The sequence below is a fragment of the Anomalospiza imberbis genome, chromosome 28 (genome assembly GCF_031753505.1).
Source record: "Anomalospiza imberbis isolate Cuckoo-Finch-1a 21T00152 chromosome 28, ASM3175350v1, whole genome shotgun sequence".
Classification (NCBI taxonomy): Eukaryota; Metazoa; Chordata; class Aves; order Passeriformes; family Viduidae; genus Anomalospiza; species Anomalospiza imberbis.
The window spans coordinates 2486239-2499347 of NC_089708.1; the positions used below are offsets into that span (position 1 = coordinate 2486239).

The 13109-nt window shown below is 50.2% G+C and overlaps 1 protein-coding gene across 5 annotated transcripts in view; it reads left to right on the top strand.

The window, feature by feature from the left end:
- DOCK5 (dedicator of cytokinesis 5) overlaps positions 1-13109 on the top strand; it is a 78528-nt gene that overhangs the window by 3557 nt on the left and 61862 nt on the right. The window lies entirely within an intron of this gene.

A 13109-nucleotide genomic window follows, 5' to 3' on the forward strand; every position in this document is an offset into this window, starting at 1 on the left:
AATAAATCCATTATAAACCAGCAACCAGATCCCTTTTCCTGACCCCTTTCTGCTGCAGTGGCAGTGCTGGGCCAGGGCAGGGAGCTGCCCCAGCTCCAGAGCAGTCCAGGAGTGTCAGTGCTGCCTTTGGGGCCACGGTGGTTTCCAGGTGTCTGCAGTGATGATGGATCAGGCACACCAGGTTCTTGTGGCCCCTCTGACTATGAACCAACAGGATGTGAAGTGTTTATTCATCCTTGTGCAGCCTGAGCTGAAAATGCACCAATTGTTCAGTGAATACACCAATCTCAGCTTCCAGAGTCAGGAATTATTTACTTGGGTTTGGTTGGAAGAGCTCTGAGATGTAAAAACCAGCGTGGCTTGCAGCTGGATGCACTGGGAGGGCTGGGGGGATTCCATTGTCCTGAGGGAACAGCTGGAGCTGTGTCAGGGGGTTTTAAGTTGGATTTTGGGAAAGGCTCTTCCCCCAGAGGGTGCTGGGCACTGCCCAGGCTCCCCAGGGAATGGGCACGGCCCCGAGGCTGCCAGAGCTCCAGGAGCGTTGGACAGCGCTCCAGGGATGCCCAGGGTGGGATTTTGGGGTGCCTGTGCAGGGTTTGGATCAGCAATCCCAGTGGGTCCCTTCCAGCTCAGGACATTCCGCGATTCCCTGACCCTCATTTTTGGGCAGTGTGGCTGTTCCGCAGCGTTCGTGTGGTGGGACTGGGGAGGTACCTGGGATTACCCCTGCCAGGTTTTGGTGGCCTCTCACACCCCTGGCACCTGTCCTGGCTGGCAGGAGCAGAGCACCGGGCTGCTTTATTTGAAAATAAGTGTTGAAGTCTTTCCTTTGCCAGATCCCACTGCTGGTTGGTTCCAGTCATGGCTCAGGAATGGCAGCAATTCCTCAAACACCAAGCGGGGCCAGCCCGGGGTGATTGATGGAGCAGGGAGGGAGCTGCAGGACCAGGTCTGCTCTCTCGTGGCTTGGTTTGTGGTGGCTACCTGGAACATAGGCTACACAGTCAGAGAATAAAGTGGGCATTTATTACAGGCCTTCAGTAGATAAACCTTGGGCAGTCAGAAGGTGCACAGTGGTCACCAGTTTTTCAGACAGGTATGAGTTTGGTCCATTTACATATCAGGGGTTCATCCTCCAAGGACAGCTTCAGGCAATGAAGTCCTTTACCCCCAGTTTGCTCCCCACAATTCACTTTTGTTGATGCTTTTCAGGGCCTGAGGCAGTGGAGTGTCCTTGGTTCTCAGGCCTGGAGGGATTGTTTTGTGTGCCCAAAATGTGAAGGCAGTAACTAACACTCTCTGTGGAGTTCAGAGTTACGCACTAAGGCAGTGCAGGATCTGGAAAATATAAATGCTCAACTCTTAAGGCATCACTTGGGCTGCTGGGCCGTGAGCTCCTGCTCTCCCTGTCCCCATTCCAGGCACCTGAAGGGCTCTCTCCTCAGTCTGGGATCAAAGCCCTTCACAGTGCTGGGAGTTCTGCATCGTGTCAAATTAGGACAAAATCCATGTTTGACTCCACTTGCTCCTTGCTTTTCCCCCCCCATTCCTGTTCTGCCTTGGAGCTCATGTCCACTGTTGTGCCTCTGGTTCCTTGCAGGGGCTCCAGAAGGATGGAAAAGCCAATCCCCCCATTCCTGCTCATTTCTCCTGCTTTATTATCATTTATGGCTAAAAATTGTCCGATGGCAATGCCAACAACATTCCCAATGGGGAAAAGCAAAACCTTGGCATTGTTAACAGCAGAGAATTGAATCTTCCCAGCAGATGACACTTCATTTCTGACCTAGCTTCCCAACTTTTATTGGTGTTGTCTGCATTTGATTTGATGTGAAATTTGGCCACGCTACTTCTTGCTTCCATAGTCCTTTTTTTTTTTAAACCATATTAGTCAGGGTGATCTCTATTCTATTGCTTGTCATTCCCTGTGAAATTAATCCTGTGGACTTCAAAGGCATCTCACTGCCATGAACAAGACTTGTCATTGTTCCTTATCTTACTCTTACTTTGAAAAGAAATGTTTCCCCAAGTGTTTTGTGACTTGTGGCTGCTTCAGTTCCTGACCGACATCACCTTGGTGTTCAGGAGCTGTCCAAAGTTCATCTTTTTAACAATTAAATCTCTTTATTGAGGCTCTAAAGAGGCATCCAGAGCTGCTGGGTGTCTCTGGAGCTTGGGCTGAGCTCTGTCCTGCTGATTAAATGTGGGTTAATTCTTCTGAGGTGTCAAGAGATCACAGGAACCAACATCCCCCAGAGCTGGGTGTGGGACCAGTGCTGAATTTCACACCAACTCTTGATTGCTCTGGTGGTTTTTCCTCTGGCATAGGGACTGTATTTGCCAGCACAACTACAAATGGGAGTTACGGAGAGGAAAAGCAAAATAAACACTCATGAACTGAGAAAAGCGTAAATATGTTGGTCAAGAAACAGTGACAGTGTATTAATGTGTAATATTCTTGATCATAATGTGTAATAATCCTTAGCATTCAGCTGTTGAAAAATGCACACCCCTTCTACCTGCAAACTTTGATTGGAAATCTAAATTTTTTTTGCTCTTCAACTTGCACTTTACTTGAGTGGTAGAACATTTCTCTCAGCTATTACTTTTAAAGAAAAAAAGTCCCATTTCTGCCAGGACATTAAAGACACAACCATGACCAAGCTTAAAACCACGTCAGCCCACAGCCATAAACACATTTCCCCCCTTGCTGCTGGAGCTGAGGAGATGTTTCAGCTCCAGTGCATTTAACTGCTGATGCCTGAATGCCTGAAATCCTGCCATGGATTTGGGTGCATTTGCCAGCAAACCTGTGCTAATAAAACCAGCCCATAAATACAAAAAGTTACTAAGCAGCTTTTTGGGCTGGCAGTCCGTGGTTGCCTTCATAAAGCGATGATGTTGCAGAGTTTTAGTTGGAGCCGTTGCTGAAATGCTAAAAATGTCTTTTTGGTGCAGTACAGGCTGTTCTTCCTGGGGAGATCTCCCTGGGCTAGAGGGGGAAGCACCATTTAAAGGATTAATTCTCTGGCAGCCTCGTCCAGATGATGTCTGGCACATAGGCACAGAACACAGCTAAAGCAGCAGTGCTTGTGCTGTGGGGAGGATTCTTTGCTCAATGACACTGAATTTTTGGGAGATATCGGTGCAATCCAAGTGCCCCTGGTCCTGGAGGGTGCTGAGGCTGAGCCAAAAGTTCATTAAGGTGCAGTGGAGATAATGATTCCTGCTCTTGGGAAGTCTGGAACTTTGATCCTCCATGGCAATAAAGCCATTTATGGCTTCAGCTCCAAAGTTCTGAGAGTGGCTCAGAATGTCACGGGCAAGTAGTGGCCAGTTAGTTCTGGAAAAGTGCTTTTTTTCATTATTATTTTTTAGCTTATTTCACCTGATTCTTGCAGCTGTTCCATTCTCCTGCTCTGACAATCCCATGGGGGCTTCAAGCTTCAGAGAGACAGAGTTTGATGTAAAGGAATAAAGTAGGGAAGGCTTCAGTGGTTAATTCTTCATCTCCTGGCATCTCAGGCAGTTTAATTAAAACTTATTGCAAATTTTGGAGCAGTTTATTCTTCATTCTTCCTGGCAACAAAAGGATCAATATTCTTGTTTGGCTTTTTGCTTCCAGTGTAAGACCCCCCCCCCCCCTCATTCCCAGCCAAGATTTCTTGCTCCTCATTTTAATCCTATTCCCCCATTTCTTGTTACCTGGGAGAGGTGGCAAGAGAAGAACGCCTTGGAATTTGCATTTCTCTGGAAATGAGAAGCTGTGAACCAGTCTGTCTGTGCAGTGCCTGTTCTCTGATGGGCTTTGTTCTGCAGAATGGGATCAGTGAGCCCCAGGCCATTAAGGGCAGGTAAACCTGCCCCAAAGTCCACCTTGGGTGAGCAGAACTGGGGGTGCAGAATTGCAATCCCGTTGTTCTGCATGTCAGAAATTCTCCTTGTGTTACCCCTGCCAGCTCCTGGGAGCTCCAGGCTTGTCGGGATCCGTGATATTTAGATGCTCCCGAGTTTGTAGAAAGTCTCTGTCTTTCAGCCCCGCTGCCAAAGAAGGAGTCGTAATTCGTCTGTGCTGGTTTTCAAGGTTGTTTATTCTTTCTTATCTAAAATATTTTCTCTCTGGCCTGCAGCAGGTCTGTCCTGCAGAACAGCGTGCGGGGCTCTGCCCCTTAGCGGGATGTTACAAACATTATATACCAAAAACTACGTGTGCTATATTTACAATAACGTGCCAATACCTATCACCCATGTCGAACAGTGTGTCCCCAGCCCAAACCAACAGAAAAATGCCAACACCACAGGGAAACATGGAGGGCATGAAGAAGAAGAAAAAGGATAAGGCACGCCCAGTTTCCTCCATCTTGCCCCCTTTGAGCCCCTTATCTAGAATCCTAAAATTCTACTTTTGCACCCGTGCCACACTAATTACTACTTATATCAAACACTCAGAGCTTGTAATTCATCCTGAAAGGTTGAAAACTCTTTTGCATGGACAGAGATCAGAGACAGTGTCTCTGGGGGCTCTGTACAGGGGGGCTCCTGACCCCCTGCCAGGGTCCCAGACCTTCCAGGGCAGCCAGAGGGATGCTCTGGATTCCCACACAGGCTTTCCATAAAGGGGTTTCCCACTGGAGCTAGAATCTTCCTTGGCACTGAATCCCAAATTTCTCCAGCTGGGCTGAGCCATGCTATGAGTTCTTTCCTCAGCCTGTGGGAGAGCTGCTCTGTCTCCTCCTGAGCCCCTGGCTGGACAGGGGAAGGTGTTGGAGCCCCTGTTGCAAATTCCCAGCTGTGGCTCAGGTGGGTTTTGCTTGCAGCTGACAAGGGGGGGTTCCTCAGCTTTAGCCTGGGTTTGCTGTTGGTTGTGTTGATGCCAGCAAGGGACAGCGCTGAAGTTTGAACTCAGGGGGACCTTTCTGGTGAAGTTCAGCCCTCAGGCACAGTTGGACCCTGTGCTCAAATGTTTCACTCCTTAAACTCCTCGTCTCTGCCTGCCCCTGGAGTATGCAAACAGCAGAGCTCAGGGTGGGAGCACTCACAGCTCTGGACAGTAATTTCCAAGTTTTCCTACTCCTGCTTTGATGTTTTGCCCAGTGAGAACTGGGACAGTAATTTCAAGCCAGTGGCAAATTCAATTAATTCTTTTGAAAGTGCCACACGCTTTCAAGTTGGAAAGGAGCTGAGCAGGCCAATTTATAGAGTGGTGGGATCTTGCTTTTACAAATCTGCCAGAAAATTTCATTGGAAAAGTTACTATGTTGTACTTCAAGTGCCCAAGCACAAATTGCACTTTTAGCTCGGAGGAAAAAAGGTAATTACGGACAGACTTGGTAAAATCCAGTTGCAGTTGTGTGGGTGTTGTAAACAAACGCTCCATCTTCACAGGCTGTAAAAATGAAAATTAAATCAGAGGTTGCTTTTGTGGAGTTGGATTTCAGAGCCCTGGTAGGGGTGTGCAGTTATTAAATCAGAATTAGTGCCACAGCACTGTGGAGTTTAAACTGCTTCTTGTGGAGGGCACAGCCCCAAGAATGGCTTTGTGTTCTCCCAAGTCTCTTTGTCCGAAGGAACAAAGGAAAACCGAAATAGTTGAGGTGTGTTGAATCGCAGTGAGGCCAACAGCCTCGGCTGAACACAAACCAGGTTCTGCCCCCTCGAAAACCAGCGGCAAAACTGTTTGTTCTGTGGTCATGTTGGGACAATTTCATGGGGTCGGGGTGATTATTTTAAATGTTTTAATGTATTTTGGGGAGAATACTGGTCCTTCAGTCTGGGTGTTGGTGCTGGGATCCCAAAGAGGCAGAACAAAGCTGCCGGGCTTGGAGGACAGTAACATCAGCACCTTTAACCCTGACAGGATGCCTGGCAGGGATCACCAGACCTGGAACACTCTGCAGCCTTAAAAACTGTTCGATGCTTAGGCTAAGCTTTATTATTTATCTCCCCTTTTCATGTTTGGGCACTTTTAGGGAGGTGCTGCTCTCACTGGGAGCAAAAGCTGGGCCATTCCCCAAACCACAGCCTGGGGAATCGCAGGACCAGGGACGATCGGATTGGAGGAGACCTCAAGGATCATCTGGCCCAACCTCTCCTGGCAGAACCTTGAAGATCACCATAAACAGATGCATCAAACCTGGTAAAATTCACAGAAGTGTGAGGAGAGGCCAGGCTGTTTTTCCAGCTGCGTCTCTGCAAAGGGGAACATTTCCTGCTGCTCCAAGGGGACTGGAATTGCAGGTCTGGGTGTTTTGGTTGGTTTCTTTTTTTCTGAAATCAGAGCCTAGATCTGGTTGGGTGCTGTAAATTCAGGAGCAGGTTGGCTCCTCCACTGGCAGCACTGATTTATTTCTCCTCTGGCTCACAACACTCCCTCTTGCTCCAGACAGGAGCTGAGACAGCTCATGTAGATTAATTCCTTATCTGAGCTTAAAACCCCCAAGGGCCCTTCAGAGTGAAAATAATAAAGGAAATGGAGAGGCCAGTGAAGAAAATGACACAGCAAAAGGTTTGTGTGGGAGTATTCATTGGGTGGAAAATAAACCAGAGTGTCTGTGAGGGTCAGAGCATGGGAGCAGCTGGAGTTTGGCTCCTTCCACCCCGAGCACACTCAGAGACAAAACAGTTTGTGCTGGGGTGAAATTCTGCCGGTGCCCAAATCTGGGTGTTTAGGGTGTATCTGTGGCCTGTGTGCAGTTCAGATGTACTCTGAGAACTGAATATTCTTTATTTTTACACAGATACCGTGGTGTAAACACTTGGCAACAAATATTTGAGGGGAAGGTGACTGATGGGGATTCTGCAGACATGAAAATACAGATACTATCTCTTTTTTTTTTCCCTTACAGTCAGGATATCTCATGCTTCAGCAGTTCTGAGTGATTTCAGTTTGCCTGATTTGGATCTGAGAAGCTCTAATTAAAATCCAGGGACTCATTTGTCCCTGCTCCAGAGCACTGTTGTGGAGCTGCCTGTGGGTTTGGGGGCGTTTAAAGCCATAAGAGACCATGGGATCATCCCATGGGAGCCCTTGTATAACCTTGGGAAAACCTCCCCATTCCCATGGGCTGGGCTGTGAGGTTGTTTTTCCTAAAGCAATCCAGGCTTTAGGAGATTAAACCATTGAGCCCAGGATCTGATCCAGCCCCGGCCGGGGAGTGAGACAGGATTAGCCCAAAGATGATGAGGGCAAGGCTGAAACCCTTCCCTGCTCCCAGATCTGGGAGTCAGTTTCATTTGGGCTGTTTGGTCAGGACAGGATCTGCAAAACCTCTGATTATTTGCCTGTCTCACTCCAAGATAATCCATTATTCAGAGGAAATCAGGGAAATCTTTCAGACTTTGATCAAGTGTGCATCAAGTCCTTGTCCTTGGCAGGTGGGCAGGGGACACGCTCGTTTGGGTTGGGTTCCTGGAGCAGTCTGAGCTTGGAAGTGATGGAAGCCTCTTGAGGGCAGTGGCTCTTCCTGCTTTTCTCCTGGTTCCCAAAGAGAGGAGGGAATGTAAAACCCAACAGTTCCAGCATCCAGATTAGAAGGGGCACGTCCCATCCTCCTGCAGAGGCAGATGATGTCATTGCTCAGATGATTTAATGCTCATTTTTGAGATAACCCAGTTTAAAAGTGTTGAGTGCGTTCATTGTGTGAGGTCAGCCTGCACCAGTGAGTGCACAAGGTGCTGAAGTCATAAACCCACAGAATTCCAGGGACTTTGGGGCTGGAAAGGACCTTAAAGATCCTCTCATTCCCTGGGTAGGGATAGTCCACCTGCAGCTCCTCAGAGCTTGGACTCTGCTGTCTAAGGGTGGCTGTTAATGAAAGCATTTCCAGCTGCATAATCCCATTAAATCGGAGTTACTGACATCCCAAATGCTCAGCACTCACTGGGAACTTTTGGAATTGATCTGAATGGCAGCAGCCATCATCCAAGAGTGGGATTTTTTTATAACAGTGACTAAATGTCTGTATTTCCCAGTGCTGAACCATGAATTACTTTTTTTTTTTTTAAGCAAAAGAAGTAGCTTGACATCTAAATCTTAATTATGCCTTTCTCAGTTTTTCAGACACAAATTCCTGGGAAGTTAAACAGAATGTTTTTGCTCCATACATAAAAAAGACTTTGTTCCTCTGAAGAATTAATTCCTCGGGTAGTTCCTTGTTTTTTAAATAAAGCCACTGTGTTTTTGGCTGGATCTTGGCACCGGGGACCATCCCAGGCTCCTCCAGGCAGGGCTGTCCTGCAGAAAGGCCATTCCTGAGTGCTGCAGCAGAGATCAGATCGCTCTGGGTCTGTCAGTGGGCTTTGGCTGTGGGGCTGAAGGATGGAATGAGCTGGGGCAGGGTTCCTGCAGGGCCCTGAATGGGCTCCTTTGTTCTGGGGAGCAGCCCCAGCCCCTGCTATCAGATGGGAGGGCAGGGGGAGCAGGACGTGGCATTTGGACGGGCTTGTTGTGTCTTTGTGGTGGGTGGGGCAGGGGGGGTTCAGAGCCAGCTCAGAGATAATGGATTTTGCAGGGGCTCTGCTTTCCAGGCCAATAATCCACATTTCAAGTGCCCTCATGGAGGAAAAGATTCCATTTCCTTCTGATTTGAGTTACACAGAAATTGTGTGTGACAGTTGCTGCTTCCTTCTCTTCGCATTTTGAGGCATTTTAGCCCAGCTTGGCCTTCAGGGCAGTCTTGAAAAGGAATTAATCTGTGGGGAAAATGGGTCTAGGGATTAATAGAAACATGGAATCATGGAATGGTTGGGTTGGAAGAGACTTAACAGCTCATCCCATCCCACCCCTGCCACGGCAGGGACAGCTCCCAGTGTCCTAGGCTGCTCCAGCCTGGCCTTGGACCATTCCAGGGGTCCAGGGGCAGCCCCAGCTGCTCTGGGAATTCCATCCCAGCCCCTCATCACCCTCAGAGGAAGGAATTCCTTCCCATTATCCCGTCTAAACCTCCTCTCTGACGCTTTGAAGCCATTCCTCCTAAAATGTCCCTGGTTCCCCTGAGCCCCAGCTCAGGTTCCGTGAGCTGCTCACAGACCTCTTGCAAACTGAGGCTTCTCCCTGGGCTCTTGGACAGCGTGGAGCTTTGTGGGGTTTCAAGAGTGTTTTGGGGGTTTTAACTTGCAATAGAATTGTACTTCTTGTTTGGTGCCCCGTGCCTGGCACTGGGGCCCGCAGTGTGTGTGCTGCTGTGGGTGTCCATGGCTCAGGAATGTGTGCTGCGGCTGAGCTGGTGGCCCGGGGCAGTGACAGAGCCAAACCTGCTGCCTAAGCCACCCTTCTCAGCCCTGGGGAGCCCGGGCTCTGCCAGGTTTCCTTTGCCACTCGTGCAGTCCCTGTTTTGGGGTGACTTTGGAGCAGAGCATCCCCCGAGGTTGAGCAATGCCCTCAGCGTTCCTCCTGCAGCCCCTCTGGGGAATGACCCTCTGCTCTGGAGCGTGAAAATCGCTGCTTATCTTCACCTTCTGGCCCTGGCTGTGCCATAAAATCAACTGCTCATGGAATTATCTGCTGCCCTTTCCAATCCTGATGGATTCCATAGGCTGGCTGCACTTGGAAAACACATTCTTCACCTTTTAACCGAACTGAAGCACTAAACCAAACACAGCGAGACATTGCCTCCAGTTGTGCTCGAAGAAATGATCATTGAACAGACCCAGGCTCGTGTTTTCCACCTCCACCTCTTTATTTGGATTAAATTTCCTCCATTTCAGTGCTGCTTTTCATCTGGGATGATAAAAGGAGCAGGATCAACACTCTGAAGTGAATTTCAAAGGACAGAATCACAGCTGAAGTTTAGCTCGGAGCAAAAAGACTTAACTTCAGATATTGCTGCAAATTTGAATACAAACGTCTCTGTATTATTTTTCCTTCTTCCTTTCTTTCTGCTCTGTCAGGATTTAAGTGAAGGGGTTTTATTTTTCCACACCATGCCCATGTTTGTGAAGTGAAGCTTCCTTTTCCTTTCAAGTCAGTGCGAGGTCACGGAGGGGGCTCCGCAGCACAAATCCCTGCAGATGGGATGGCTGGGGACAGCTCTGGCTTCCAGCAGCAGGAAACATCACTTGCAACCAGCAGAGTTCCCAGGGAAAATATGCCAGCAATTTGTCTTTTATAATCTTGTACATAAGCATGAGGGAGGAGGTTTCAGACAGTGACCCTCTGTTCTGGCGTACTTCAGTCTGGCAAGGCAAGGAAAGATAAAAATTGACTTTTTTGGTTTTTTTTTTGATGTGGGAGTTCCTCCAGGTTGTACATGCTGCATGTTGGGATGTGAAACCTGCCTGGTGGAGCAGGCAGGGGGAAGGGGAGGGGAGTGCAGGGGTTAGTTCTGTCTTGTGGCTGCTGTGATCTTTAGGAAGGGGAAGGGAACGGCTTCGTCCTCCCTGCTGCTCTTTGGGCTCAATTAACTCTGTGTTCCCAGCAGAAAGGCAGGCCTGTGTCCACCCACCTTTCCCTGGGCAGCAGTTGATGGGAAAAATGCAGCCTGGTGTTTGTATAATGGGTGATTGTCCCAGAAAAAGCTGGGGCGTGTGGGAGTTGTGTGTGGGAATCCCTGGGTGTGGCAGCCCTGCAGCCACAGGGACCTGGAGGGGCCAGGCCAGGGGAGCTGGGGGTGCTCCGGGGCTGGAACCCTCTGGAGCCGGGATGGGAGAGCTGGGAATGCTCACCTGGAGAAGGGAGAGATCCAGGTGAGCTGGGAATGCTCACTTGGAGAGGAGAAGGATCCAGGAGAGCTGGGAATGCTCACCTGGAGAGGAGAGGGATCCAGGAGAGCTGGGAATGCTCCCCTGGAGAAGGGAGAGATCCAGGAGAGCTGGGAATGCTCACCTGGAGAAGGGAGAGATCCAGGAGAGCTGGGAATGTTCCCCTGGAGAAGGGAAGGATCCAGGAGAGCTGGGAATGTTCCCCTGGAGAAGGGAGAGATCCAGGAGAGCTGGGAATGTTCACCTGGAGAAGGGAAGGATCCAGGAGAGCTGGGAATGCTCAGCTGGAGAAGGGAAGGATCCAGGAGAGCTGGGAATGTTCACTTGGAGAGGAGAAGGATCCAGGAGAGCTGAGAATGCTCACCTGGAGAAGGGAGGGATCCAGGAGAGTTGGGAATGCTCACCTGGAGAAGAAAAGGATCCAGGAGAGCTGGGAATGCTCCCCTGGAGAAGGGAAGGATCCAGGAGAGCTGGGAATGCTCACATGGAGAAGAAAAGGATCCAGGAGAGCTGGGAATGTTCCCCTGGAGAAGGGAAGGATCCAGGAGAGCTGGGAATGCTCAGCTGGAGAAGGGAAGGATCCAGGAGAGCTGGGAATGCTCACCTGGAGAAGAGAGAGATCCAGGAGAGCTGGGAATGCTCACTTGGAGAGGAGAAGGATCCAGGAGAGCTGGGAATGCTCACCTGGAGAAGGGAAGGATCCAGGAGAGCTGGGAATGCTCACCTGGAGAAGGGAGGGATCCAGGAGAGCTGGGAATGTTCCCCTGGAGAAGGGAGGGATCCAGGAGAGTTGGGAATGCTCACCTGGAGAAGAAAAGGATCCAGGAGAGCTGGGAATGCTCCCCTGGAGAAGGGAAGGATCCAGGAGAGCTGGGAATGCTCCCCTGGAGAAGGGAAGGATCCAGGAGAGCTGGGAATGCTCACCTGGAGAAGGGAGAGATCCAGGAGAGCTGGGAATGCTCACCTGGAGAAGGGAGAGATCCAGGAGAGCTGGGAATGCTCACCTGGAGAAGGGAGAGATCCAGGGAGAGCTGGGAATGTTCCCCTGGAGAAGGGAAGGATCCAGGAGAGCTGGGAATGCTCCCCTGGAGAAGGGAAGGATCCAGGAGAGCTGGGAATGCTCCCCTGGAGAAGGGAGAGATCCAGGGAGAGGTGGGAATGCTCACCTGGAGAAGGGAAGGATCCAGGAGAGCTGGGAATGCTCCCCTGGAGAAGGGAAGGATCCAGGAGAGCTGGGAATGCTCACCTGGAGAAGGGAGAGATCCAGGAGAGCTGGGAATGCTCACCTGGAGAAGGGAGAGATCCAGGGAGAGCTGGGAATGTTCCCCTGGAGAAGGGAAGGATCCAGGGAGAGCTGGGAATGTTCCCCTGGAGAAGGGAAGGATCCAGGAGAGCTGGGAGTGCTCCCCTGGAGAGGAGAAGGATCCAGGGAGAGCTCAGAGCCTGAAGGGGCTCCAGGAGAGCTGGAGAGGGACTAAGGACAAGGGATGGAGGGACAGGACACAGGGATTGGCTTCCACTGCCAGAGAGCAGGGATGGATGGGATGTTGGGAAGGAATTCCTGGCTGGGAGGGTGGGGAGGGGCTGGGATGGAATTCCCAGAGCAGCTGGGGCTGCCCCTGAATCCCTGGGATGGTCCAAGGCCAGGCTGGAGCCCCTGGGGCAGAGGGAGGTGTTCCTGCCATGGCAGGGGTGGATGGGATGGGATTTAAATCCCCTCCCAACCCAAACCGTTCCACACTTCTCATTCACGTTCAGCTTTGGCCATGAGCATTATCCAGATTTTTCTGGTAGAATGTGAATGGAATTTTTACTTCTGGGCCAGTTCTGGGGTCTTTCAGGTGTCTGAGCTGCACGCCCAGCTCACCAGTCAGCTTTAAAATCCTGATTTACAGCCCCTTTGTGGGGATGGTGGGTGCAGAGGCAGCTCTAGGAGCAGAAATCCAGTAAAATTCCTGTAATCCTGTGGAAATCATGGATTCAGTGCATTGTCCCTGTGTCTGTGGCACTGTCTGGGGCCCCTGGGAGTAAAGCCTGCCCTGCAGCAAAGGAAGCTGGCCCTGCTTGGGATCAGGGATCCTGCAGGGATGCACATCCCCGGCCTGCTCCTGCTGGAATATTTATAGCCACGGTATTTTGAAGAAAGCTCGGATCTGGGAGAGAATTCCTGGAGGTGAAAGCCCCAGACTGTGCTGGAGCCCGGCCAGGCGGCAGAGCAGCTCATCCCAGTGGGAATGGGGGGCATTTCATGGGAATTTCCTGGCAGAAGAGCTCTGATTGTTATTTATTTATTTCATTTCCAGTCCAGAGCTCAAGCACAAACCTTGGGAAGTCTCAAGAATTCCCCTCTGAAAACGTTCACGTGATTTTTTCGCTTTCTTAAAGCCAAATGTGGTTATTCACCAATGGAT